We start from the raw sequence: 27,757 nt of genomic DNA, 5'->3' as shown, positions 1-27,757 counted from the left end.
TTGTTTTGCCACCTGCAAAGATCTATGGAAGCCCATTCCCGCCCGTAAAAGAAGAGACAATTAACATTTTGTTGTGATAATAAAATAGATATATTATGTTTTCTAGCTTCTTATTTTCTGTTATTAATGGTATTAATATGGTAGATAACATGAAAAAAAAAAGCTAGACATTTTTTCAGTGGCAGGAATTAGTTTCCATAAAGAACCGTCCTACTCGTCCTCTGATTGGCTAGAACTTGTTTTCGTCTTGGCATAACTTGTGAGGTTTATTGCTTGTTAATTAAGACCGGTGGGGTTTGATGATTTAAACTCAGATGTAGATGTTTCATTTAAGGATGGCCGCCTTCTATTACAGCGCTCACTCAGTCAAGTTACTGTTTACATCCATGTATGTCTCAGAGTAAACCCCCTCTAATAGACATTGGTGTGAAATTGTCATGATTGGCACATTCCTTCTTGAGGTACTTGTTTTGTGAGGTCACGGTGACCTTGACTTTTGACCACAAAATTCTAATCAGTTCATCCTGTTGGACGTTTGTGTCCAATTTTAACAAATTCCCTGCAGGCGTTCCAGAAGATAATGGCGTTCATGAGGAAGGACCGGACAGACCATAATGCCTCCAGCCACAGCTGGCGCTAGCTCGGGGGCATGAAAAATGACAATGTCGTAAGTATTTTAAATAATCAGCTGTTTGTGTGTTTCACTGACTAAATGAGAACAGAAACCAGCGTAAATCTGATGTCCGTGCTCTCGGCAAAACCCAAAGTTGAAACATTGTATCCGCCGTTTAGCTTCACCTTACTCGTCATCTCAGCTTTTCATAGTCACCGAGTCGCTCTGAACCAGCAGCAACTTAAAAAAAAAAACTCTGAAGGGAGTGTAGCGCGGGGAGACAGTCACCCGTTCACACCAGCAGACAATACGATTATCCAAAAGGCAATTAAAACGTGGGGCCTTGTCTTGAGAAGTCTCCAACCCCCCCGTCCCCTTTTCATCCTTACCTTTCCTTTCCCCTCCTTGGCACCCCATTGTTGTGTGATTAACTCCCGAGCACCAGCGGGGGAGTCGACATTCCCATTAACCAGATCTGTGGCGGGGACAAAACATTTCCTAATCACCAATCACAACTAGGAGCAAGGCACTCAAGTCTCTGCCAGCTCTATAATGTGAGTGATTTGCCGCCAGCTTCTTCAGAGACCGTTCTCTTTCTGTTAAAGCTGCACTCAACACTTCATAAGGAGGTGCTCTAGTGCTTTTTTTTAGTGTCTGTTGCCATGGTGCTCTCCCCTACAAACCACGGGTCTATACCGTGAACACGGGGTGTTCGCTGTATCTCCAGGCGACGATTACTCCTTAGAGCTAGAGGGATGCTAGCAGCAGCAAGGGCACATGGGTAATTATATTTCAGTGCTAACATGTCCTTGCTATGTCAACTTCAAGTGCTACAGTTTTCCTTATTGTTTTAGGATTTAATATCATTTGCAATACCCTATATAATGCCATATCGATGGCCGAAGAGCATCTGAAAAATGTTTTCTTGAGATGCTCTTTGGGTATCTATATGGCATTATATTGGGTATTGCAAATGATATTAAATCCTAGATGCAGATATGCGTTTTTTCACTTTGGCCATCGATATACAAGGAAAAAAACCTGATGCATACTTGATGGTTTATTATTATAGTGATATGTCATCAAAAGGGACTTAGAAAACCTTTGCATGTCTGTTTCAGAGATTTACTAATAATAGTAAAGAGTAAAAAACTAAACTAAAACCACGATGGACTGAACATACCTCTGGTGAGCTTGGCCAATAAATTGGCGAACATAGCATATTTTAGATGTAATGTACTAGTATATACAATATGTCTTCTATAGTACGTTTTCATGGAGTACAGCCATGTTTTATGGCCATGGCAGCCCAGATCGGACAAAACCAGACACAGGCTCTAGAGAGAGCCCTTCACCTGAAGGCCATCGCAGGCCTACGACACCGTGGCTGCGAAGCTGATGTTGTTTAGGTAAGAATGGCTACGAGCGAGGAGAACAGGGCCGGCCGCCACAGCTTGAAAAGAGTGAAATGTAATCTCCTTTGCGCCCTCTGTGCAGCGGGGCCATCTGATGATCACTACATGTGTATATTCCAATAACTGATGAGCTCAATCTGCTGTGACTGAACTCACATCGTTCTCTCTTCAACGTTCCTACGCATTTCAGAATGTATCTGTTAATCCACAGAACAGGGGTAATGAGAGTTTTTAAACTGCGTCAATTCAGCTCGAGCATTCTTAATTATGACATGTAATGAAAATCATAATTGATGAATTGACTGGTAGCTCTGTAATGAATCACTTTCCATGCACATGCTATGCCAATTTTCCTTTTTGACTTTGAATAAACCCTAATTATCTACATTAGTAGAAGTCAATGCCTTAATATTTAATAAATCCTGGATAATCCCATAGCAATCAATTTAGATCAAAATCGCTTCTCACCAAAGGTAGAAATGCTCAGCAAACTCATCCACTGTACCCTATAATGATGCCTATTTATATGCGGGGGCTTTGTCAAACTGCATGATGGGTAATTACTTTATTTACTTCTAATCATGTCAATGAACCATTGTGCAAGGGTTAGATTGGCTGGGCTCATTATTATTATTCCTTTTTTTTCCTCTCTTCAGTATCGCATTAGGAACTTTAGTCTGACAAAGGCTCGGTTTGAAGGGATTGACCAGTGCACAACGTGGCAGCTCTGCATTAGATGCACATTGTCAGGGGATCCTGTAACTGACTGTGACATCATTATTTAAATCACATTTATCCGCGTGTCCTCGCAGACATCTCTAACTGCTTCTGAATGGTAAAGCCACATCAGCATTGAGGTTTTGCTGTCCATTAAAAAAAGGGAACAAATTAATATTGCATTTTGCCTCTTACTGCAACAGCAACCCTTTCCCAAAAACACATTTTTCTATTCTCTTCATCAGTATTGATTTGATGTTTTGTTCAATAGCTACTGATTTCTGAGTTGATTGGTTATTGATTTGAAGGTCTTGAAACATCAGTCAATATCTATATAAAACATATTTTCGGGGGGGTTAATATTGTACTGAAAAATATCACAACAATGTCCTTTGAATTCTTCCAATCTCCTCAATAGAAAAGGTGTATTTTGATTACTTTTTGCACTATGTCTTTGCTGAATAGTAGACAGGTAGAAAGGAAAATACTTGAACATACAAGAAAGTGAGCTCATTGTAACACACATGTCTGTACTGATCGCTCATTCTTGCATCAATCTGCACCCACGAAGAAATCAAATGATACCTCTTTCAAACTCAGTGAAGCTTTTTCTCGAAACAGTACTTACATTTTTGACATTATTATGAACTTAATTATTGTTCTGCTATCAGTGCTGACACTGCTGCTGAATCCTGCAGCCCTTTGTGTGCCTAGGGCGGGTTTGATAGGAGGGAAGTTGAAGATCCTCAGCTGCATGTTTTTCTGACTATTTTCTGACTTGCTGTCATTCAGGGACAAACGGAAAGAAAGAGCGTTGCTTGCGGTAGCGTTTCCATTCAAATGGTAATGTGAGATGTCAAATCCTGCTTTAAAAAAGTCTAAATGCCAGCAACACACAACGGGGCTTTCAGGTGACATACACTTTGTAGTGTCGCCATATTGGAGGTCCCCGTCTGTAAGCCAGCTTTAGCCGTCATGTCAGCGATGGATAACGGGTCTGGCTAACTGCACGGAGGAGACATGTTTAAGTCGTGTGGCTCGGGTTCTGTTGTATGTGTCAATGAGTAGATTAGGGGAAAGCTTTTGCATGTCGCCGTTAGCATAGCTGCTAATGGCTAATTTAATTAAACTGGCTAAACTGGCTTTGTTAGCTAGCTAGGTAGCTAGTCATAAGGCAGCCACACTAATTGGGATATGCTATGCTAGCTAGCTAAAAAAAGACAGTTTAGCTAGTTTAATTAAATTAACGAGGACAACATCTCCAAAGTAAAACTTCTATTTGCAACGATTCAAATGCACAATGATTCTCAATGCATCTTGATGTGGCTCAATATATTGCATCCTCACTTTTCTTTACTACTGCACATGGTAACATTTTCATTCATTATATTATACTTTTTTAATCAGAAAGTGCTTAAAAAACTTAGTCTACAACAGTTGACCATACAAAAAGCTGCATATTTTCAATACCAGCATCCCCAAAGTCCTGATTGTGTTCTACAGCAACAGAGAATCGAGGTGCATCTTAAAATTGTGAAATGTAACCAACCTCCAGTGCTTTTTATTTTAATATAATTTACACACACTCAATTCTTCCAGGGACCTCCATCGTGGCACCGAGTGGTGTTGCTAAGAGACTTGTGAAGCAGATGCAAGCCTCCACTCATTGAAATATGTTAGGCAGAACATCGGCCCGCTAATCAGCCTGGTAAGCCGAAGAGCAACCAGAGAGAGTGATAGAAAGAGGTGAACTAGGTGAAGAATATGCACAGGTAATGAAAATGCATGCTTCTTCAGAAAGCGTCACACAGCTGATTAACTCGAGATTACGCTTTCAGAAAGGCGGGAGATTGGCATACATCTGGTACATTGGTGCCCTAATGAATGGAATACCAACCTGAAACCAATTAAGCTTCACACCAGTATGACTGTCTTCCCTCTGGGGGTCTTTGTGCAGCAATAAGTTCCTAATTGCCAAGGCCCAAGTCTTTTTATCTCTCTTTTTTATCTCTATATTGCAATGCTAATGTTAATTTGCGGAAGGTACAGTTGATTAAAGAGTGACTTTAATCAGGGTTTGGAATCATATGCCGTCCCGAACCCTTGGTGATTGCTAGAAAATGTTATTTTGAATTTCACAACTTCCACAACAAATTATATAAGCCTCCTCTTTTCCCTGGTGATTGTCTGTGAGGAGTAGAGGACGACGGTGCCTTCCTTTTTAAGGGCAAATCAATGAGAAATGTTTCCTTTGTGAAAATCAGAGTTTTTAAAAAGACAGAGATGATGTATAGCAACTGATATTAAAACCCAGTGGTGTCATTATTTCAGGGGACCAGATAACCAACTGTCTCTGATTCCTGAGCAAGTGGAATCCTTGGCTATCGGATACAATGAAAAAAAGAAGAGGAAAAAAGAGGGAGTTAAGCTCCAGTCTTTGCTTCATGTCATAATCCTTCCGATCTCAAATCCAAAGTGCGATTTCTCCTCACACTCTCAGAATTTCCTCTCAGAAAAATTACCATTTACCAATTACACGGTGTCAGGAATGATTCATATCTCTTTAATGAGAAATGACAGTAGATAGTGGAGAGCCACCTCAGGTTTGATTTCCTTCTCAGTGGGACGGGATGATCTGTTGACAGAACTACCCAGCAGAGAGAAACGATGGGAAGGAGGAAGCCGCCGGCACGCTCTCAGTCGTGTCCTCGCCGATACAATACGGGGCCAAGATGGCGCCTAAAGAAGGTGGAGGGGAGCTCTCAATCAATTATGCCCGACCCAAGCTGTTGTAAGGATGGGTACTGCAGACGAGGAGTTACTTCATTTTGCTATCGTTTAATCTGCGTCCCAAGCTTAGCGCAGCATCGTGTGTCCGGCGATGCTGGAGGGATCAGTCTCCACGTCAAGCCTCTTGCGAAGGTTTACTGCTTTTATCGCAAGTTTTCTCAGCAGTTTCTTGTGCAGTTTTTCTTTTTCCCATTAAAAGTTTCTGATCAGAGGGGGTTGTTTTCTTGGTGAGTGTTTCAAGTGGGGGTCCAACTGATACCGGCTAGCGCGACTGCAACTGTGCGGGGGGGCTGGATTTTCTGAAGGTCTTTTTGGCCCAAAAAATGTAATATGCATGCATGCACCGCTCTCCTGTGTGTGCATTGCGAAATATCCACAGAGAACTTCCAACAAATGAAGTCAGATTTTATTTTTGTATTGCTGTCAAGGCAAACTTCAACGTTCAACTTTCCTTTTTAAGAGTCGTCGGGAGGAACTGTCACTTCCCGTCGACGACAAACGTTTCTTTTCAAATCCTGTAATTGACGATAGCAAACAAGGCTCTCTTGCATTCACAAGGCTTGCGTTTGACATTCAGTACAGCAGACTTCACTCTCATAGGTCAGCATACTTTCACGAGGGGGCAAACCAGAATAGAAGAAGAAAAAAAGAGTTCCTGCGATTTAAAATCTAGGTAAGTAAGTACATGCCTGTGCTCTTCTTGAGCTCCTGCAAAAGGTTCCTGAGGTCAGAAAGGGCCATTTGAGGCCCTGATCAATATGTTAGCAATCAAAAAAGCACCTGGAGTGTATGTGCAGCGGGCACGCCGTTGAGTTTAACCCTGATTTATCTGGGTGAATTGACCAACAACACATTCTTGTGTTCGGCAACAGCCAGAGGTAAGAGCTGCGGGGGTTATGAACGCTGACATTCCCTTCATTAAAGTGCTTGATAGCAGTTTGCACCGTTACCCCCACCCGCGCAACTCCACGTGAACAGCTCACAGGCACGTCGTGTGTGAATTTTCAACCAATTCTCCAGAACCCGACTCCTGCCGTGTGGTCGAGCCTCGACTCCTGATTGCCACAATCAGTTTTTTTTTCCTTTTCTGGGGCTTGATGGACACACAGCATGCGTGCTCATATAAAGTACACCCGCCTCTGGTTGGTCTGTCTAAAGGGCATATGTATAAAAAAGGGCCAGGTGTGTCTGGAAAATTGCCCACAAAATGTCGATTGTCCAGGCTCAACATGAGCAGAAGTGGAATGTTTGAGCGTTGACGTAAACCATTCTCTGCTGGCCATGAGGTGCAAAGTAACTATGCAGCATATCATTACTTAGTGACACCAATCACATGCATACTCTCACAAAAACAGCACATTATTGATCCACCTGCTGAGTATTTCTGAATATTGAACAATCTGTTTGTGTATAAAATGCCCTAATATGATGAAATGTTGATTACATTTCTTTTTTTGTGTCAGAGACCGAAGTGATGCTCTCTAATGTCTGGTGTTAGATATGAAGATATGTAGTTCACAATCATTTAAAGTCCTCACATTGAAGGCGCTGCAGTCACAGATTTCTTGCAGGCTTCACACTGTTTTTTTGAGCTCCAAAATATGTTGAAATGAAATATAACATGAAATATTAACCGCACTTGTCCGTTGAACCAACAGAGGAATGTACTACTCGTGTTCGGATCAGACTCCGGCGCAAAGCCGTGCAATGAATCTATTTGTTGAAACAAAATGGGGGAACGACGGGAAAAAAAGGTTGGTCTGTGACAGCATCCGAGATGACAGATGTTCTGGTTGTCAGCGTGTATTCACTGCGCTGCTAGCCAAGTGCATGCCAGCATGGCACCGCTGATTTGTGTCTCTGCGCTGTGGGTTTCGAACCGCCGAGGCGCGTGCTCAGATACCGACTGCCGTCTGGCAACACGGACATCTGACGGCATCCTTTGCATCGCGTTGCTGTGGGAACAATCGGACGAGTGGCGGTTCTGTGAAATGTAATAAATGGTCCAGATAATGTTTGTTTTTTTATGCAATGAGTGTACAGTGTACAGTGAATGAAACTAGAACACACATCCTGTGCTCGCAAAGCAAACAATGCACAATTAATCACAGGGTCCTGATTGCAGCGCCGCAATTATCGGGTCCGACCTTCTGATTGGCTCCTTGAAGGAGAAGTCACATGACAAGGCGAATACTGGAGTGAATTATTACTATTATCTGAAGAAAACAATAATAATAACTTTTAATTTCAGGGGGAATAACACTGAAGGCGAAAGGGGCTCAAATGAAGGAATTGTTGTCAAATGTCAATCAGTATTTCTCTAGTTTGCAACATTCTTCCCCTGGCGCACATTTGTTTGTTCATAATTCCATTTCAGTGCTGAAAATGAACTCAACACTCAAAAGACCTCATTCATTTATTTTTTTTCCTGCCTTGGGCCAACTTTTCGACCGGTCAGAATTTGATTACTCGTGTTGCGTTTGCCATCTGTGCCGAAATAAGACAATATTTGACTAACTGACTTGAATCAGTATTTCAGCTGTGTCCAATGCCCCTTTATTATTAAAGGTATGAAATGACCCAACACCTGAGAACATCAGCTGTCAGCCCATTCAAAGTACAATAAACCTCGTGGGCTTCATTCCTACGATGTTTTATTTCGCTAATATGCAAACCGTTACCGATAATAGACAGCGAGAAACAAAAAGAAAGTATTTAAATGGATACGCTCAGCTAATTACAAGGCTTTTTCTTGTCACTGCCCCCACTGGAAATTGCACTGCCTGCTCAAGCATTGACAGTATTCTTTCTGCCTGCTATTGGACACGCGGCGATGTTTCGGGAAGGCAAAGAATATAAATGCTAATTCTAATGGACAGTGTGTTGTCAAGGATTAAGATGTGGCCCACTGACTGCTTTTTAGGTGCCCTGAGGATTTGTACGACAATATGAACTTCATAAAACTCCAAGACGAGGAATAAATCCTCGTTCGCTCTACACGCTGAAGAGGAGAGAGTGCCAATTTTTTATTTGATTTTTCCACACTGCAAAACAGAGGCATGCGCGTCACGCTGTAAGCTGGCTGGCTTCCCGCATTTTTGGGGAGAAAAAAGGTTAAGTGCGTTAACAAAGCAAAGGTTTTCCGTGTTTGACCCGAGTTTTAATCCTGACTGAGTTACAGTAAAGTACCTTTATTGTGCTTTCATTTTAAACCTCATCTCCATCTGTCCGATTTAGGCATGTGGAAACAGCTGCAGTTGTTTGGCGATATTCTCTGTGTCTCTGGGGCGCAGCTGCAGTTTCTTTTAAATGTCATTATCTGCATAAGTATAGGGGCGACTCGGCTGCACTATGTCTTGGTGTCACTAGTGCAGGAGAAGTCCAGCACACACGGAGGGATGCATTGCTTCAATAGTCTTCATTCACCATCAACACGCATTAAACCCCCACATCATGTGGGTAAAAGTTCCCCTTTAAACGCTCACCGAGTTGCAGAGCTATTTCTTTTAAAAAGAGATACCTAATAACGACATAGAGGCTCAACATTAATACTCCGGAACACTGTTTTTCTATATTTTCCTCTCGGAGCTTGACCGAGGGAATCGTGATTTTCCATCTTTTATTCCGGTTCATTCATGCAGCGGTGTGCTTTTGTCAAGGCCGCTCTCAGAAAAGCTCCGGATTGTAGTCGCTGGCTACGACAGCACAGCCCATGCTTCTCTTCAAGAAAGTATTTATCCAGTGGGTTTTCTTTTTCCAAGGCCACCGTCAAACAAATGCCGGCGTTGCTCCGCGTCCGTGTTATGACAGGCCTCCGCATGCGCCGCGGCCGCCGAACGACTTTCCACTGTTCATCCCTGAGGGGTAAAAAAAAAAGAGCCACTGTTTATGACATTCCTCCTGCAGTAACCTTTGTGGGCAAAGTGATGTCCTTCAATGTGCTGCTCCTGCTGATCCCAGTTCATTTTTTGAAAAGATGACATTTCCTTTCACATCTCTCCACCATTCAAAGTCACTGGCAGGCTCGTGTGTTGGAGGAAGATTCATTAATTTCACATTCCTGGATTCCTGAGTGTTTGATTTGGGTTTACCTTCAGTTTTTTTTTTTTTGGGCTTCTATGGCGACAAAGTGGGATTTCATCATTCTGTGCCGTCGACACCGCCTTCGCTACTTCTCTCTAAATTAGCGACTTCCTTCATTCCCCCGGGAGAGGTGTGCACGTGTTGCGTTCAATAAACGAGGGATGAATGGACACGTAAATAGCTTGAAAGTGAAATCATTCAACTGAGAGTGATGTGTTTAGATGTAATGACAAGGTATCTCCCAGCAGGCTTTGAGTGGGCGCCAGCACCAATTATGACCGGGGTGTCTTTCCAGCGGGATTCTAGCGTGCACAAAACGTAATGCTTCAAATTAATTAATTAATCAAATGTACTCTGTGAATAAACCCTCCAGAAAATACAACATTCGAAGCACCCAGCAAAAGTGTCGTTGCTGTAAAACCTTTACTTCTCATTATGAAACCCTCATTCTAAATAACTTCTATATTTTAATATTACATAAATGTATCTCTAGAAAACCGTCTATTCATGAATAGTTCAGAAAACCTACAGTATTTCATTTGAATTTAATCATGGGAGCAGAATCTGAGTCAGCATGTTATCCAAAGTGAGAATAAGACGCATTTCTACTTCAAATTCAGCTCCATCTGTTGCAGCAGAGAGGCATTGCATAATAAAAAGAAAATTGATTTTCCGTCGTCTCTCTTGCTTTCTAACAGTGTTATTCTCATAAACAGTGCATAAGAAGTGGACGTAGTCATCGTGACGTCATCCCTTGTTTGATAAACGGCACTTTTGAAGCCTCAAGGTCGACATTTTTTGCCCGTTTTCATCTTGTTCTTTTGCAACCATCACGCAATTAACTTTAACTTTCAAGTGAAATCACTGTGAAAGGGGCTAAAGCATCCGCTGCTTTATGGTCTGTCTGACTCTAAATGGACCATCATTTACTAAATGAACATCATGCTGTATTGAAGAAGACTTGAAACTAGAGATTGAGACATAAACTCATGTTTACAATGTTTACTGAGGAAATACAGTAAATCAAGAGAGCATTGGAGTCGTGTTCTTAGAGACTACAATCGGATTTATTTCTGTATCCAGAAGAGTTGCCTTCTGAAAGCCATTCGAAATAATACAATTTTAAAGGCACTTTTCCTTTTGCAGAACCGGAGGTTGCCGCCTGGTTTCTCTTCTCAGGGTCACGGAGGCCTGGAGCCGATCCCAGCATGCACTTTGCAGGAGCCGACAAAAAACACCTCCGAGAACATACAACAACAAAAGGTTAAATATCAGGCGGCCGTGACGCCCCGAAGCCGTCAGTCATGTTCTCGCTGTAAAGATGTTGCACAACTTCATACTGTATCGACAGTCCCTTCATTTATTTTGGACTTTTTTTTTTTCCTTTCTGTTCCATATTTCTAATTCCATATGTTGTAAAAGATTAGTAACAGCTGTACAGAGCAGCTGTAAGTGATTGCCCCTGCTGAAGATGTGCTTAAACCGTCCCCAGCATATGCACAATAACATATTCATATTGTGCTTATGTTTTACATGATTGATTTAAGTATTCTTTATTTTTTTTTTACAATAGTTTGATGCATCATTTCTTTCAATCATTTTATTTCAAGTTTACACAAGTTACACATTACCTCAAACTAAACAAAAAACAACAAATAAAATACAAAATATAATCGTTTGAGTCCATTTCTGAGTTCATATTGTAATGTTTGAATGTTGAACGTTTGTGTATATTAATGTGTCTTACCCAAAGAAAAGAAAGAAAAAAGATGGATTTCAAGGGGTCAATCAATTAATGACCCTTTGCACATGAAACCCATGCAACAGTTTCTCCATTCTTGCCTTTATTAAATGTCCATGAGGCTTCGGAGGCACGGCACACGAGTCCAGTTTAGCCGTAAATAACCCAACAAGACTGACATTTGTCATTTCATTATCACGTCCAATCTGTTCTTGCCATAAGATGCAGAAAGGAAAATGCTGCAATTCCAGTCTCATCTCTCTGATAGCCAGTTATTTCTTCTTAATCATCACGCCACGTTGCCATAAATAGAAATGCACCATGTGGTATTGATCCCAGGGACTAAAGGACATCTATTCTGCAAACAGTCCTGTCACGTTTTGGTTCTGCTGGATGAATAATTGTCAGCGAATGTCGCATGAAAATGAGACATAACAACCAATATGCCCTTAAAGTCCTTTGCTGTCAGCAGGTACACACTAGCTAGTTACAACCACGCGGTACCAGGTCTACTGTAATACAAGAGCCCAGCTGGGACGTATCGAAGCTGACAGCTTGTCTGGCAGCTATTTGCAAACTTATTTCCATGACAAGCATTTATTGCAAATACATCATGGGCTGTTTTTTTTTCTGTTGGCGTCACATGTTATGCCTTGGAGAAGGAAAAAAACAATCTCGGTGACAGCGTGTATTGACACAAACAAGGTGTCCTGGCAGTGGACATTAATCACACTTTTGGATAATCAGTCACCGTATTTTGCTTTTCGGCTCAGAAATAGAAGCTCACATCTCGACGTATAATCTGCCCGTCAACAGTCAACGTGGAATCATCGTAGTTATGATTAAACCTCGTCTCAGGATGACATAATACACGTTTAGTCTCCCGCTCATCATTAGTGTGTTGAAGATATCTTTTATGGGGATGCACAAGTGAAGATCAAAAGCAATTTGGATTGATCAAGTATTATTTGAACATCGCTTGTCATAAAAGATATTAGGATGAAATAGCCTTCATATCAAACAATCAATGGATGCCATTTTGAATTGCTTTGATACTGTAAATATACAGACAGTATCATTACATGTAAACCATTGGAAAAGGTCCGTCACTTCCGTCGTTCTTGGCAAAATAAAAAAGGTATTTTACTAAACTAAATGGACCCGTACTTGTATAGCGCTTTTAACACTACATGACATCATTCACCCATTCACACACTGATGAGAAGACCTACCATGCAAGGTGCCACATCAGGATGATCAACCATTCATACGCCGTAGAACAGCTACGGGAGCAATTGAGAGCAATTAAAATAGGGGTTATCATCCAAAAACCTCAGCCAATGATTTAAACATAGAGAAATATTGTCGTCATGTATGCGTTATTATGCAAAGGTTTTACTGGTCCGGCCCACTTGAGATCACACTGAGTTTGACACCCCTGACTTTATGTAGTTAATTCGCCTTTTCGCTGCAGAAAGGGGGCGTGGCTTATCGCCATGGCTTTATTCCGTGAAAACAGTTACTATTTCTGCCATTCACCATTGGAATAACCTCTAGTTCTGCTTTATACTTGTTGTGGAAGTCCCACAAACGTCGGAACATCGCCCCCGTGTCTGGGTTCATAATATTATCCGTAGTCGCACACAGCTCCGAGCTCCGAGCTTCTCAATGCTGATTGGCTTTTGCAACTCAGCGTCGGGCGAAATTTTCCCTGGAAAAAAACCCCTGGTTTTTCGCAACGATTTTTGCCCGCCGAATAGTTCAGTTTTTCGCAACCATTCGCGTCTGTGCATTGACTTTACATGTAATCTAATATTTCGCAACTCTTTTGGTGTGAACGCAGCATTAATACACAGGGGAAGACAGGCAACGAGGCACAGGTGGAAACAATTAGGGCGGGGCTTTGCAATCACACGGGGCAAAGTCACACGAGGAGGGAGGAGTCTGAAACAAGAACAGGTGAAGGGGATAAACAATCAGGAAACACACAGACAGAACACAAGGCCTCGTTTTAAACATGTTCAATTTGTCATAAAAAACATCTCCACTTTGTATTAATCCATGTCCTAATATGAAGTTGTCAGATACATCCACGAGGCGGATGGATCAGACCAGATCTAAGAGTTGAATAAGATGTTTGCACTTCTGAGGCGGGTAGCGAGCTCCCAAAAGCACAGACCGCCTGACATTATGAGCACAACAAATTGGTATCATATCCTCCACCTGGCGAGACATCTTCACACCTGGACGTAGGTGGCCTCTTTGACACTAATAAGAGTCCAGGAGGAGGATGGAGAAGCAGAAATCCAGCTGAAAACGGGCCAGTGGCAGACAGCTGAGGCCCTTTTGGCAGCGATCTCCTTCTCCGACTCGCTGAAGAAGCTCACAGATGGCTCACTTATACGAGGACTCGGGGTGCAAAGTAAACAAACCGCCGCGGATGTTGCTAATCTGACCCCAGCGGTGTACAGTAGACACGCGTCTGGGAGGAGGGGAAGGATGCTGAGCGAAGGTCGTGTGATTGCATTGCATTCAGGGAGCCGCGTCTCGCTGCATTTTACACTTTCATGATGAACTCTTCTGATCTTCTCGTTTGTTTCCGCTAAATTGAATTTGTTGTCGCTTTATGTTTAGTCAGGTTTGCCTTTTCTTTTCTTTTTTTTTTTAATCTACCGCCCCAGTGTGTGTAGCAGGAACGTGGAAGCTCATTAAAATGCAACATTCTCTTCAAACTATTTGCATCTAATTTTGTACAATTTCGAATTCTAAAAAAAATATTCATACAGCACAGCACCCTATGGCTTCCCGTCTCATTTGTATTCTCCTGCTGCACGCTACTAAATAGCCACGGCTTGATTGACATTATATTGTGAATCAGTCTATCAAACATTCTGGACACCAACCACCAACAGGCTCCAAAGGTATTGGCCCATGTTTTATTCATACATGCTTTAACACATTTCCATTTTCTTCCCACTCCCTGCAAAAGCATAGTTTAGAAAAACAAAACGTAAATGTATAAATGCTGGCCACAACAAACCAGTTGTAAACTGAACGTGTTTATTCAGTTCTTATCTGTATAATTGGACTCATTAGAATAATTAAACAATCCGTCTGCAAAGCTTGATGCTTTGAATAGCAAAAGGAGGGAATGCCTGCTGTCCCGGGGCAGTTTCTGGGGTAAAAGCGGTGTTTGTTTTTTGCAATGCATGCTGACCTTTGTTAGTTATGACCAGAAGTCGATGACATTACAAATGCACAATATCATTTAGATAACTAGCTAATCGCAAATTAGGTTTAATGATAACCAAGCTGATCCGAGGTCCATCGTCCCATGAGCCTCTTGGGGGTGGAACGGTGCTCCTCAATGGGCCATTTAAACAAAACAACCAATGCTGGTTTTCAAGAGACGTTTCAGTGAGACATGCATGTGCATGTTTGCTACATATGTGTGCAGCAAAAGTGTGTTTTTTCAAAACTAAAGCTGTGCTATCTCCTCATCCACAAAGTCGATTTAATTCATTTAAATTGCTAAGACACCGTAACCCTTGTGAGAAGAGGTGTGGTTTAAAAAAAAGTTGTAATATTTCCGTAAGATCCTTAAGGTCTGACAGTAATCTTTGAGAATGCAGTAAAATAGGTAATATTATTCTCTTTATATAGATAATATTCAGTTATTGTGCATTCTTTATGGTTTTTATTCATGTTTTTTTTGACTGTTTTTACTATGTCTCTTGCACTTTAGCCCATTTGCTGCTGTAATCCTGTAAATGTCCCCACTGCGGGACTAATAAAGGAATATCTTATCGTTTCACTAACACCCCTCTCGAGCCGGGTTTTGGAGCTACTTTTGGTCTTTTGGTTTTCAGGGTAATTTCTCTTCTCCCAACACGCCACGCTGTCTCCAACACTCTTCACTCACGAGCGCCAGAAGGCTAAGCCGGCGTCTCTTATTTATGACAGGATTTCATTCTCACTTAATTTCCCCAAAGTAAACATTTCAGAGAGACAGTAGCACCTGACAGGTGAACACCATTTTAAAATTGATATAGCTACAGGCCATAATACACTTTCCACAAATTATCTTCATCATATGTATTATTTTTTTACTTAAATTCAATTTCTTTTAGATATTCTTGATAAGAATTAAGGAATAATATGCCTTCAACATTGTATTTTTCCTATCATCTGCTTTCAGGGACATTTTGTTTCAATTGTTCAAGGGAAGTGTGCATGTTCACGTGGATAAACTATATAAAATAACATGATGCGTGATAATAACTTGAAAGAAAACATAAAAGCAGCACTACATAAGTTGTATGCACTCGATGAGCTCGGCGTAAAAGACAACATGGACGTTCTTTTTCAGAATAAAAGGCAGAGCAACAGACACAAAGACAAGCGAGACTATGAGTATGAAAACTGAAGAGGGAATGTGGATATTTTGTGGCCGTTAAGTGCATCCTTTGTTATAGTAGTTCATCTTATGATGGATAACGTTCCATCGCAGACTGAGCTTAGTTATATGATAGGATGGAATGAGCTCCAAGAAGCAAATCAACGGATTAAATTAAATTGGCTTTAATATTACTGTGGCGTTTAGTTTTTCTTACAATTACACTGATTCCTTTGCTTACAGCAAAAAAAAACACACATTGAAAAAATACATTAAAAAAAAGCTGTGCAGATGTCCCTGAAAAAAAGGACTGTCACATATTCAAACTAATGTGTATGCTATTAATGAAAAACTTGTTGATTAATGCCTCATACAGCTGCAGGCGATAAAGATAAGTAAAGATAAAGTGTGTGACTAGCTTGTAGACTACTCAGATGAACTGCCATGTACTGTATATGCAGTTATTTTTCTATAAATGTGCCTGAACATTTAGCTTTTTCTGTAAATTGAACTCATGTCTGGCTGCAACTTCTGCTGAAGCTGAATTTAAAGGGTTGGTTTGGGGGGTCAAGATGTTCTAAAGTGGGCAGATTGGACCGCCAACAACCATGGATGGTAACCTGTGTTCCACGAGGAGGGGAGCTGGCTTCACCCCCCAGCTGTGAACCATTTACCCCACATATGTCTCACTCTGGGTGGGAAAAAAAGGGGAATACACAGGTCTCTTATGAAAAATGTAAACGCACCACTGTGTTGTCAATATCTATGCTATTATTTTATATTTTCTCTCGACACATCAGCTATGAACAGCACTCAACAGTGAACTGATGTCAAACACATTCTCCCCCCAGTAAATATATGCTTGAAACATGCAAAGAATCTTCATCAAAACAATCTTTCGTCATCACAGGAAGTTAAGTTCAAACAACTCGGGTAAGATTACGTTTTGCACCGGACACGAACAGAGGTCTCCTGGGTGAAAGTCTTTGTTTGACCCATCCATCACGTCAGCGGCTCTGAGCCTGCAGTGAGGATGCAGCGGCGTTTACATTGGAGTTAGTTTGCAAGCCCGGTGTGTCGCATACAGACGCTAAATGATGCACCGGAACCAGGACCGAGAGACGGTGTTTGATGCATATGGTGTGAGAATGCATTGATATGGCTTTTGGTTTGAGGCCAGCTGTTGATTTTGAAACATATTCTGATGCTAACGTTGACTAAAATAACGTATGAACTAAGTGACATTGCCGATGTAGAAAATCATTTGGATAACGGGCAAATTGCAAATGAGGTTTTATGAAAAACATATTTGATTGTGACATTAACTTGAAGGTCGCTGGTTCCTCCTCTGTTTTTGGTCCTGAAAGCAGCCGTGGGCTACCTGCAGATAACAGACAGTTTATTTGGCCACATGCACCTCACTCTGAATGACAAGCAGCAAATTCCCCCGACACCCGTCTCGAGTCAAGTGTCCTACATATTTAAAAGACTATTAAAGCCTTAATGAAGTGTTCAGTGATGGGTGATTGAACGCACACAGTCAAATGGAGTGATTATTATTCAGTTTGCCCGGCTAAATTTACACAATACCCTTCATAAACACCTGATGCTGCAACCGCTATTTATTTATTTGTTTAAATTAAAAGTCTCCCAAAAGGAAATAAACCAGAATAGATGCAGCCCCGCTCATTTCCATAATCTAATGCTATGTTTATGAGCTACCGCGGTGCAATTTGAATAAGAATGAATCCTGATCGAGATTCAGGGCCTGACAGCGTGGACGAGTGCCTCCCCAAGGTTTCTGAGTGCCAATTCAGATCCACTGTCAAGGCTCCCGCTGAATCCAAATACTGTATGCCTCGTGCTTAAATTGGGACCGTTGTAATGCAAATGAAAAATAAATAAACAAACAATCAAGGATACTGAGTTTACCCGAGACTATCAATCTCTGTTTGGTGGAATAATTGCTGAAAGTGCATTTTTCTTGCAGCCTAAAACAAATGCTAATGTAATGGAGAAGCCACTCTTCACTGTAAACAGCAACTCTTCACACGGCACCATTTTATTCCCTGCTGTCCACGGTGGTTTAGATTCCCCTTGTGGTCCATGTTGGGACTGCACCGGACATTTATGTGTGGACGCCACTACAAAATGGAAAATATGACGTGAACCAATCGAAGGATTGTACCTTTTTTTTAAAAGAGAGGGCTGCAGAAATAAGTCCAAAAACCCAGAAATGAGTCAGCATTTTTATACTTCAGCTTCCCTCCTTCTGAAATCAATGTTTATTTGAATGGACTCTAGTTAGATGCAGTTAACCTCGGCTGTTGAAACTTTAAAGTGTTATTCTACCGTATAAAATGCATCAGTAAATACCCCTCTCGTGAATTTGAAGACCAGAGCGCCTTCTCGGCCTCGTTGTGGACACGACTCTTGGTGGTGGAGCTTGTTTATCTTCCAAGGTTAGCTTTTTACTCATGGCGATTGCATTCACGCTTCGAAAATCATTAAAAAAGAAAATGGTGGTTGTTTGTGAAGATAATCTTCCTTAAAATCAAATATCATAAAGGTTTGTTTGACACAGAACTAAATGTTCTGCAGTAATCAAAAATCCAATAGAAAGTGATGCTAAAAAACGATATTCTATAACACATTTTTCCACTTTGGTTTTGCGCATACATGTTACCAATGATCTCGGGATAATTCACAGTGAACATTTTTCATGGGAGCTGCTTCAAACTGAAGGTTAAGCAGTGGTCAAGTTTCAGCACCACGGACAGCAGCCAATAACGCTCTGAATCCAAAGCAGGTTGGGGGCGTTTCTTTGCACATTTCACTCACTGTGGCATCATAAAGAGAAGTAGAGAGGACTCTAAAATGCGTTGATTGCACTGTAACACCAGGAATATGAAAAAAAATTCTATATAACCTGATACTTACAACCTCTCTCGTCCTCTCTGCTTGTCACATCGTGATTTGTTCAAGGTCTGTGGGAAATTAGAGAATCGTTTCTCTTTCTTTAGTTTCAATGATAAATGGTGTACCTTTGTTGATTTTTTTTTTTTAAGAAAACATGTTTGTCAAACCCTTGTGCAGGGTATATAAGAAGCCCTTAATCCTAATGCACGTGAAAATATTAAGAGCATTCATCACAAATCAAAAGTGGGCGACTAATTAATATCCTTTGTTTTTAATTAAAATCCTACTGCATTGTGGGTCAATACAACAGTCTAACACTGACACACATCCAGACATACCCTCAGTCCTCCACTGTACATAATTCAGCAATAACTGGGAATATTCTGCTCAGTGTCCGTGGGCATTGTGTGAGACAGAGAAAAGGTAAGAAAGGAAAAACCTCAGGAGAGACAGCTGACTTTTTTTTTTGTGCCACGGTCTCTTTGGCCTGGACTGCCGTGTGGACACCAAGCCACGTATGAACAATAAAAAAAATCATCTCGGGGTTTTAAGCCTATTATTCTATTGTCTTTGGACTGCGAAGGCTTTGTGTCCCACTTACGGTTCTTTAGACGGTGCCGTGTGCGTCTCTGGGGTCCCGCTGAAAGGGGAACCGTGGTCCTTCGGAGACGGAGGGGACATGCAAAGCACGGGAGATAACACAGAGGAACAATGGAAGTCAAACCCCAACAGGACTCTCCACATTGAGCCTCAAGGAAAGATGTTCGTCCAAATCCTCACAATGTATTACAGCCCCGAGACTATTTTTTTTATCTGTTCTTTACCAAAGGCACCATTGTCTGCCACTGTTGTAATGTTTCCCTTTTTTTTTATCTCCATGTATACATAGTTATAAATCACAGGAGACAATTCCATTTTTGAAGTCTCTTACCACCTGAATTGCTCGGCTTAATAACTGCCGCCATGTCTGTGTCATTTAAAGAATCGTCGTCATCAGAGAACACTCGTCTAACATCAAAGCATATCCTGTGTAAAATTACAGAGACACTCACTCTAGGTTTGCCTCGGAACAATTTAATTACCCTCCTCCAAGAACAAAAAAATAATAAATTGGAAGCCATTTTAATGTGTTATATAGCCTCTCTCCTTGTCCAACATGTCTACAGTGCACTTAGATGTGTTATTCAACAGGCAGACATGTCCGGTGTCAGAGCCCAAAGAGTCAAAAGCCTTCGAAATAGATCCAAAATAGACCCCAATTAGAAGTCCAATTTTTGATGATTAATTTAATTTCCATGAAATCGTCAACCCGTATTCCCTGTTATGCAGAATGTTGTTATAGACGTGACCTTCCGGCTGATTTAAAACAAAATATATCATTACAAATATAATACAAACGAGAAAAACGTATCCCCATCACGAGAGGAAACACACAAGTTACCTTCAGGCCAACTAATCAAAATAAGTCATTTTCCAAAATATTGATATAGTATTCTTATTATTATTATAACTATTATAATTTTTTATAATATTGCTGTCTTATGATTATAACTATTATTGTTGATTTAATATTATTACTATTCTTATTTCTATAATATTCTTTATTATTAATATTTCTATAATACTGCTATTCTAATTTATACGTTTATCATCATCATTGTTATTATTAACAATGCAAGCTATTCAATTAACTAAGATACAAAAAATAGGTAATTATAGGTAGGAAAAAGGACAAAATAAATGACTTAAAGAATTGCTGACTGCTTTTGCTCTACACTAAACATTTAACATGGTGCATCATTTTATATTACATTATAGTCATAATACACAAACATGACATGGCTTGCAAATGCATTCGAGGGGTTTCTCCAAATGAGAAACACAAACGGCGGTGACATCACGCGGGAGAGCGGCAGCGGCGAGCGAGCGGCCTAAAAAACCGCCGCTCTCTCAAATGGCGAGCGGCTAGAGGTCAAGTGAGGAAATGATGAGCGTTTGCTTTGCAGGTGCCGGAGAAGCAGACAAGCAGCAGGTGGGCTCATCAGGTTGTTGTGCTCTACTGTTGCTTGTAGCAAGTCATGTGGAAAAGTGGAGAGGAGCACTTAGGGTTGTCTGTGCTTGATTAATAAGGACACAGAGAGGCAAATATGTGCACACAGTCACCGGGTAATGAGCCGCAAATGTGATTAGGTCTTTACGCTGCACCTGCTTCCAATTGAGCATACAGCTTAGCAACCCCATGCAAGGAAAAAAAAATCAAAAAAACCTGTACATACACACTCCTAGTGACAAACAACATCCAAGTGTGTGTGTATGTAGTGTGTGTGTGTGTGTGATGAAACTGTTGACAAGTGAACACTTGATTGCTGTATTCTCTTTAGACTTAAGATACAGATGTCACCTCCCCTCCAATAGCTGCCTTGATTGTATGACGCCGCATTGACAAAGTGTTATTACCTGGCATTGAAAAGGCATTACCCTTCCCACGCCGGAGGATTTCTCCCTGCGTGGAGGATGATGCCGCAGAGGTAAAGATTGGACATGAGAGTGGAGGTAGACTCTCTCTTCAGGGACCGTCTTCCTTTCAGGCCGACGCAGCTGCTGGAGACACCTGCTGCTGCACGACATGAGGTGAAGACGTGGGTTAGAGAAGCGACGTTGGCATCGAAATCATCAAAAAAACAATGCCGGCACGAGAGGAATACTGAAGACCGGCACCTGAGTCAATGCTCACCGAGCTCCTGGCAGCACGTCGCCTCCATCTGGTTTCATGAACGTTACACCGTGAAAAACAAAATGCCGCTTGCTCAGTGGTTTGCTGCTACGCAGGTTTTTTTTCAAAATAAATGTACATTTTACACTCATACTTGCAATGTGTCCTTTCAAAATAAAAACAAACTTCCAATGTAGGTGCACTTCGGTTTACTTGGTTTGGTCTAAAATGTGATTGTCTGTTTGGTGTAAAATATGTGTCACAAATATATATATATATATATATATATATATATATATATATATATATATATATATATATATATATATATATATATATATATATATATATATATATATATAAATATATATATATATATATGTGTATGTATATATATATATATATATATATATATATATATGTATGTATATATATATGTATATATGTGTATGTATTCTTACAGAATCTCTTTGTAATCAATAAATATCTCCAGTTGCGACGTTGATGAAAAATGTCCTTCAACCCACACTGAACATCAACCAACCACACACACACACACACACACACACACACACACACACACACACACACACACACACACACACACAAAGGGTAGGGAGAGGGACAAAGATTAAATGTAGTTTTGAAGAAAAAGTAATTAAAAGAAGTGGGAAGTTTTTCCTTCTTTCTTTGTTTCATCTCCATATTGTGGTATTAATGAAAATAATATTGCACCACCTCTGGTGAGTAGCATATATATATATATATATATATATATATATATATATATATATATATATATTTGGCTGCTCTGCCCTTTTCTCAAATGTCTCCAAGCCTCACATAGTGAAGACCCCTCTGTAAGGGGAGCACACATTGCACTTTTCAAAGAGAAGAATTAAGAAGCGTGGCTTTAAGTGGATTGGTGAGGCTCTGACGTCTTTCTTCAGGAGGGCCGCGTCACAAGAGCCCAATAAAACCCGTCTTCATCGAGTTACGGCCGCGTTCACGCCCACGCGGAGCCGAGCCGACCAGCTGAACCCCGCGGTTGTAATCTTGTGACATCTGACGACTCATGCAGTAAACTATTGCAGAGGAAAATGTAATTCCCACTCGGTGATCATTTCTAAAGTGCTCCAGATGGGAACAAAAAAAGCCTCTCATCACGTGACGATCCTGACAAATTTATTTTCCCAAAAATATTTTCACCCAGGCTCTTTGTTTTATCGTTGACCTTCACTCTCTTTATACTCGCACTAAACCACTGGCCTCACTCACTCGAGGCTGGAAATACAAATTGGCACAAGTGGTCAGAATGGTTTATACAATGCTGTTTCACAGAATACCCACATGGGATTCACACGAGGTCATCAATAAAACATACTACAAAAGTGCAGTTTATAATAACGACACACTATTTAGCATTAGTGAAGCATGAATAAACACTTAATTCATCATTTATAAAGCATTGTTCCAACACGAACACTCATTAATAACTCATTAGTATGCAATTCATAAACAGTTATACATGTTTTATTCTTGATTAATAAGCTAGACTATTATGCGTTTCATGATTGGGTTTGCATACTTTATAAATGATGGATTACGTGTTTTCTCATGCTTAACTAATGCTCAATAGCGTGTAGTTATTATAAAGTGCTACCGATATTTTTAACGTCCCCGTAGCCTTGCAGCATTAACGGGGTAGTGCATGCAAATAAAACACTGGATGTAGCTATTGGCACAAATGGAAATAAATATTCACAACTAGTGCTTAAATGACACCAAGAATAGTAGCCAATTTATTTTTGCTAATTATAAAGTCAATGGTCAGAGTGTGGAGCCGTGGCACATTTATATCCGACTTGCTGAATTAAGGGTTCATGTCAATCAAACCAGAGTTGATGATTGTTGGGAGGATGGAGGGAGAAAGTCTTGGAGGTGTATGGCATACGAACGCTGGTTTGCAGAAGGAAAAAATGGAGGCAAATTTGCGATTTTTGCAGATACTGCCGGGTTAACTTCTCATGTTCATTGTCGTCAGATCCCAAATGAACCGGCAAGACGTCGCCACACACAGTCAGCGGCAAGCCCGGCCTCCGAGTCCACGGGCGGCGTCACATCCTGGTGGAGACTCTTTCCTCACCTGGAAATCAGGAGCGCCCACCGGTGTGACAGATGGCCGCGGCCGCCAATCAAGGTGATTCAAGACTGTACTCCCGGCTTCTTTCTCCAGCGTTATTGAAGTGTGGATTCATTCGGTGGCAGTTATTCAGGGCTGCCAGGTGTTGATTGAAGTGTTGTTTGTCTCCTCATAGAGCTGATATGTCTGCGGGGCTGTTGCTCAAAGCTGTCAGAATTATTAAGTGTGATGGGTGCGGACTTCTGTAAGCGCTATCTGGGTTTGGATGTTTGTATCCGAGTCAGATTAACTCTGACAATGTGGGCTGCGTGGAGGTGATTTAAGGTGCTGTGTTTTCAAAGTGAAGTATTCCTTGTTTGAAAGTTACAACTAAATCAGTAATAGAAAATAATTATAGACCAAAAGTTTTATTAAAGGGTGATTGTAAAACACATGTTTCACGTGTTGTGTTGAACGGTACCAGTGTAATGGTTTCTTTAAAGCTTACTGTTGGGTTGCGACAAAATGCAGAAGACAAAATGAATAAAACCAATATAGTTATAACAATGACACATTATATAACACTAAGAGTATTGATAATAATATTTTTGAAGTGTAGATTTTTTATGAAATCCACACTTTATTCAGGAAAATACAATTTCAAAGACTTGTTTATGTGGTGGACAAACTTCCTGTTTGATTGCAATGCAGATTGAGGGAACCATGTGTTAATCTCTACATTATGTAATATAATATGAAAAGTAGGATGGACCACGTACTACTGAAGGCATTCAAAATCCCAAACGTTCAGTAGAATAGTTCTGGAAATAAGTAAACTATATATATATATACACATAGTTTTCTTTTTTTCTTGACAGAGTAGTACATATCTCCAGTTCCTGAATAAATCCCATCACTCTTACTGCACTTGTTCAAGACATGTTTAAGTCATCCTATTCCTATCCATCCCCCTTGAGCCACACCGCCACTGTGGCAAAAACAAAACCTGACTTTCCCAAAATGTAACAACTGTATATAAACAAAAAGTACAATTCAGACAAACATTACAGCCGCAGGCGATGTGAAAATGTCCCCCTGTGGCTCAAGCGAGGGATCGAGTGTATCATTTTAAAAATCCCTAAAATGATACAATGCATCTGAATGCTACTAGCTTGCAGTGGCGGACCGTGCGTTTTCTACCTCGGCCTGCTGTCTGATATCGTATACATGAATATATACATGCATTTCTGCTTCTCTTGTTTCTTTGCTGCCTTTCAAGGGTTTTTGTTTTGTCTAGTCATGCAAGACGGGATGCTGCTAGCTTGTCATATGAGCTGCTCTATATCTCTAATGAATACGTATCTTCAATAATAACACTGCATTCCCGTTGAATCACCAGTACATGTTCTTACAGTCATAACCAATACAGGTTGTCAAAAAAAACAAAAGAATCGTTACTCAAGCCAAATTCCAGGCGACGCTCGCACTGCAGATGAGCAGTGACTCACTGTGGCTCGCTCTGGCATGAAAAGCCCACTCCAGTGGAATCACCAGCGTCGCTCCTAATTGATTAAGTCAACGTGATTGACTTCTCCCGCAAATGTTTCGTGTTTTCAGGCAATTTTTACCCGCCGAGACGCCGCCGCACAGCGAGTTTATTACGGGCGCAGCATCCGGCTGGATGACAGCGCCACAATTGGTATTCTCCTCCGCAGACGCTACATCTTGTCATGACAGCTTTTTATGGGATCCGGTGGAGGAGACACTAATATCCCTCACATGATGAGTGTGAGCATTACATGAACGTAAAAAAAAAAAAAATATCTGAAACCAGAATGTAAATCAGAATGTTTAGCAGTGTCAGTTTCCGCATTAGCAACAGATGATGATGGTTGAGTCGGCAATTCTCCGAGGGACGGGAACGTGCACCGCTGGGACCGAGTGTTTAAAGAAAGACTAGACGGGATGTGTAAAGATGACGGGAAATGAAAGTGTATTAAATGAGACAACCAGGCACCGTATGGCTTTGGACTTGTAGGAGTTGGGATTAATTGTGGCAAAGATGTAGAATCTCCAGACATAAGGGTGAACTTCTTTTTTTTATGATATTAATAATTAAAGAGAAGCAGTACGTTTTTTTTCTACCTTATGTCGTTCTCATTATGTCTCGAAAACCAAGATCAGCGAGGTGTAAAAACTGATTATTCTTTCCTGTGTACCTGTCATTATATAAATTCATATTAAATCAGTTATTACCCGTTAGTGGGAACACATGCCACTTGAAATGTGTTAACGATGACAGTAACATGGTACCATGATGCATTGTTTTTTTTAATTAATTTTTTATTATATTGCAGCTACCGGTGCAATTAAGATTGCTTTGCAATAAACAGTAAATAAATGAGATCTATGTGCTTTAACGTGTTAGTAAAGGAACGTTTCTTTATAGGAGACAAAAAGGTAACGTACTGTCATTATAACTAATACAGCCATTTTAGTTCATAATGCTCATTGTAAAGAATCTAAACTGGTGGACGGATACAGCAAAAAGTATGTACCTAATTAAAATGTTGATCTGATGATGGCAACATTAAAAAATGTCTGCAACAAATTGCATGGCGACACTGATGGAAATTTCACATTTTAATAAAATTGCCAGCGCTGAGGGAAGAGTCAGGAGATCTCCAAGGTCATTAGCATCTGGAGATTATGAATGTGTTTCTGGGCAAATCCATCCAGTAGCTGTTGAAATATTTTATTTATAATATTCCAAACATCCCTCTTTTCGTTCCTCAATATTTTCCAGGTCTTCATTGGGGACCCCAAGGTGTTCCCAGACCAGTCAAGTTATACAATCCCCCACCCCCCGACCCCACATATCTAAGCCACCCGACGCAGGAAGCTCAACTTTGTCCGCTCGTGACCGTAGTCGAGGGTCAGAACGTCGATGGACTGGGAAATCGAGAGCTTTGCCCAACTGGCTCAGCTCCCTTTCCATCTCGACGCCCACGTACTGTAACTGCTGATGCCGTACCACACCGCCTGTCCATCTCAATAATATCCCAAGATACTCGAACTCCCACAATTGGGGTATTGACTCGCTCCCAACCCGGAGGTGTGCAATCCACCGTTTACCTGCAGAGAACCACGGCCCGGTGCTTGATTATCTATTGCAGCGGTTCTCAATCTTTTTTCTAGTGATGTATATATTTTTTCAGCAAAGTACCCCCAAACCAAAGCATTTTTGGATGAAAAAAAAAGAAGATGTAAAGCACATCGCTGTGCCATCAGTGTCTGATTTAAATCAGAATATGTATAATTCAGTTCGGGAACTTGAACATATATGTTATTGAATATTTCTAAAAATAAGTAAAAAAGAGGATTTTTGAATAGATGCTCAGTTCAGGAACATACACTTATATTTTATTGAATATTTATTAAATATGTTTTAATGGATGCTCAGTTCAGGAACATACACTTATATTTCATTGAATATTTATTAAATAACTTTTCTTTAAAATATGTTTTAATGGATGCTCAGTTCAGGAATTTACACTTATATTGCATTGAATATTTATTAAATACATGTTTTTAAGGATATTTGAATGGATGCTAATTTAAAATATGTTCTTTAAAAATCTCACGTACCCCTGGAGTGCCTTCACGTAGTCCCATTTGAGAACCACTGATCTATGGTATCCGTCAACACCAAAGAGGTGGATGACAAAGATGGCCGCCCCGAGAGCCATAGCATTAGCTTTGCTAAAAAAAAAAACTAAAAAAAAAAAACGTTCCCGCTTTAGTGGCTACGAATAAATATGTTACTCACACCTATTTTTTGTGTTTTTATAACATTTTCATATTATGTTGATTAAGCGTTGCAAATTAATAGAATGTATGGGAAACCAAACCTGCTACAGCACTCTTGAAAGAAGTTTTTCGCGGACGTGTTCGATGGCGTCGAGTCAAAACAGGAGAAGAGACGGTGACCTCCTCCTGCATCAGTTTACCCTTCTGCCTGCAGCCTACAGTCACTCCCTGGAGCTTTCAGAGTTTCTCAGGCAAACTGGCTCAATACAGAGTTATCATACCTTTGGATCATGGATAAAGGCAACAATTGATTCATTATCTTCGTGCATCAGCTCCCTGAGGCTGAGGGGGGGGATACTTGTCAAAGTGTCGGTAGTTTAATGGGCAAACATTCAAGGTCAGAGCCAACAAAGAAGACGAGGCGAGAGATAAAAGGCC

The sequence above is a fragment of the Taurulus bubalis genome, assembly GCF_910589615.1.
Source record: "Taurulus bubalis genome assembly, chromosome: 18".
NCBI classification, from domain to species: Eukaryota; Metazoa; Chordata; class Actinopteri; order Perciformes; family Cottidae; genus Taurulus; species Taurulus bubalis.
Note: the sequence above shows the minus strand (reverse complement) of the source record.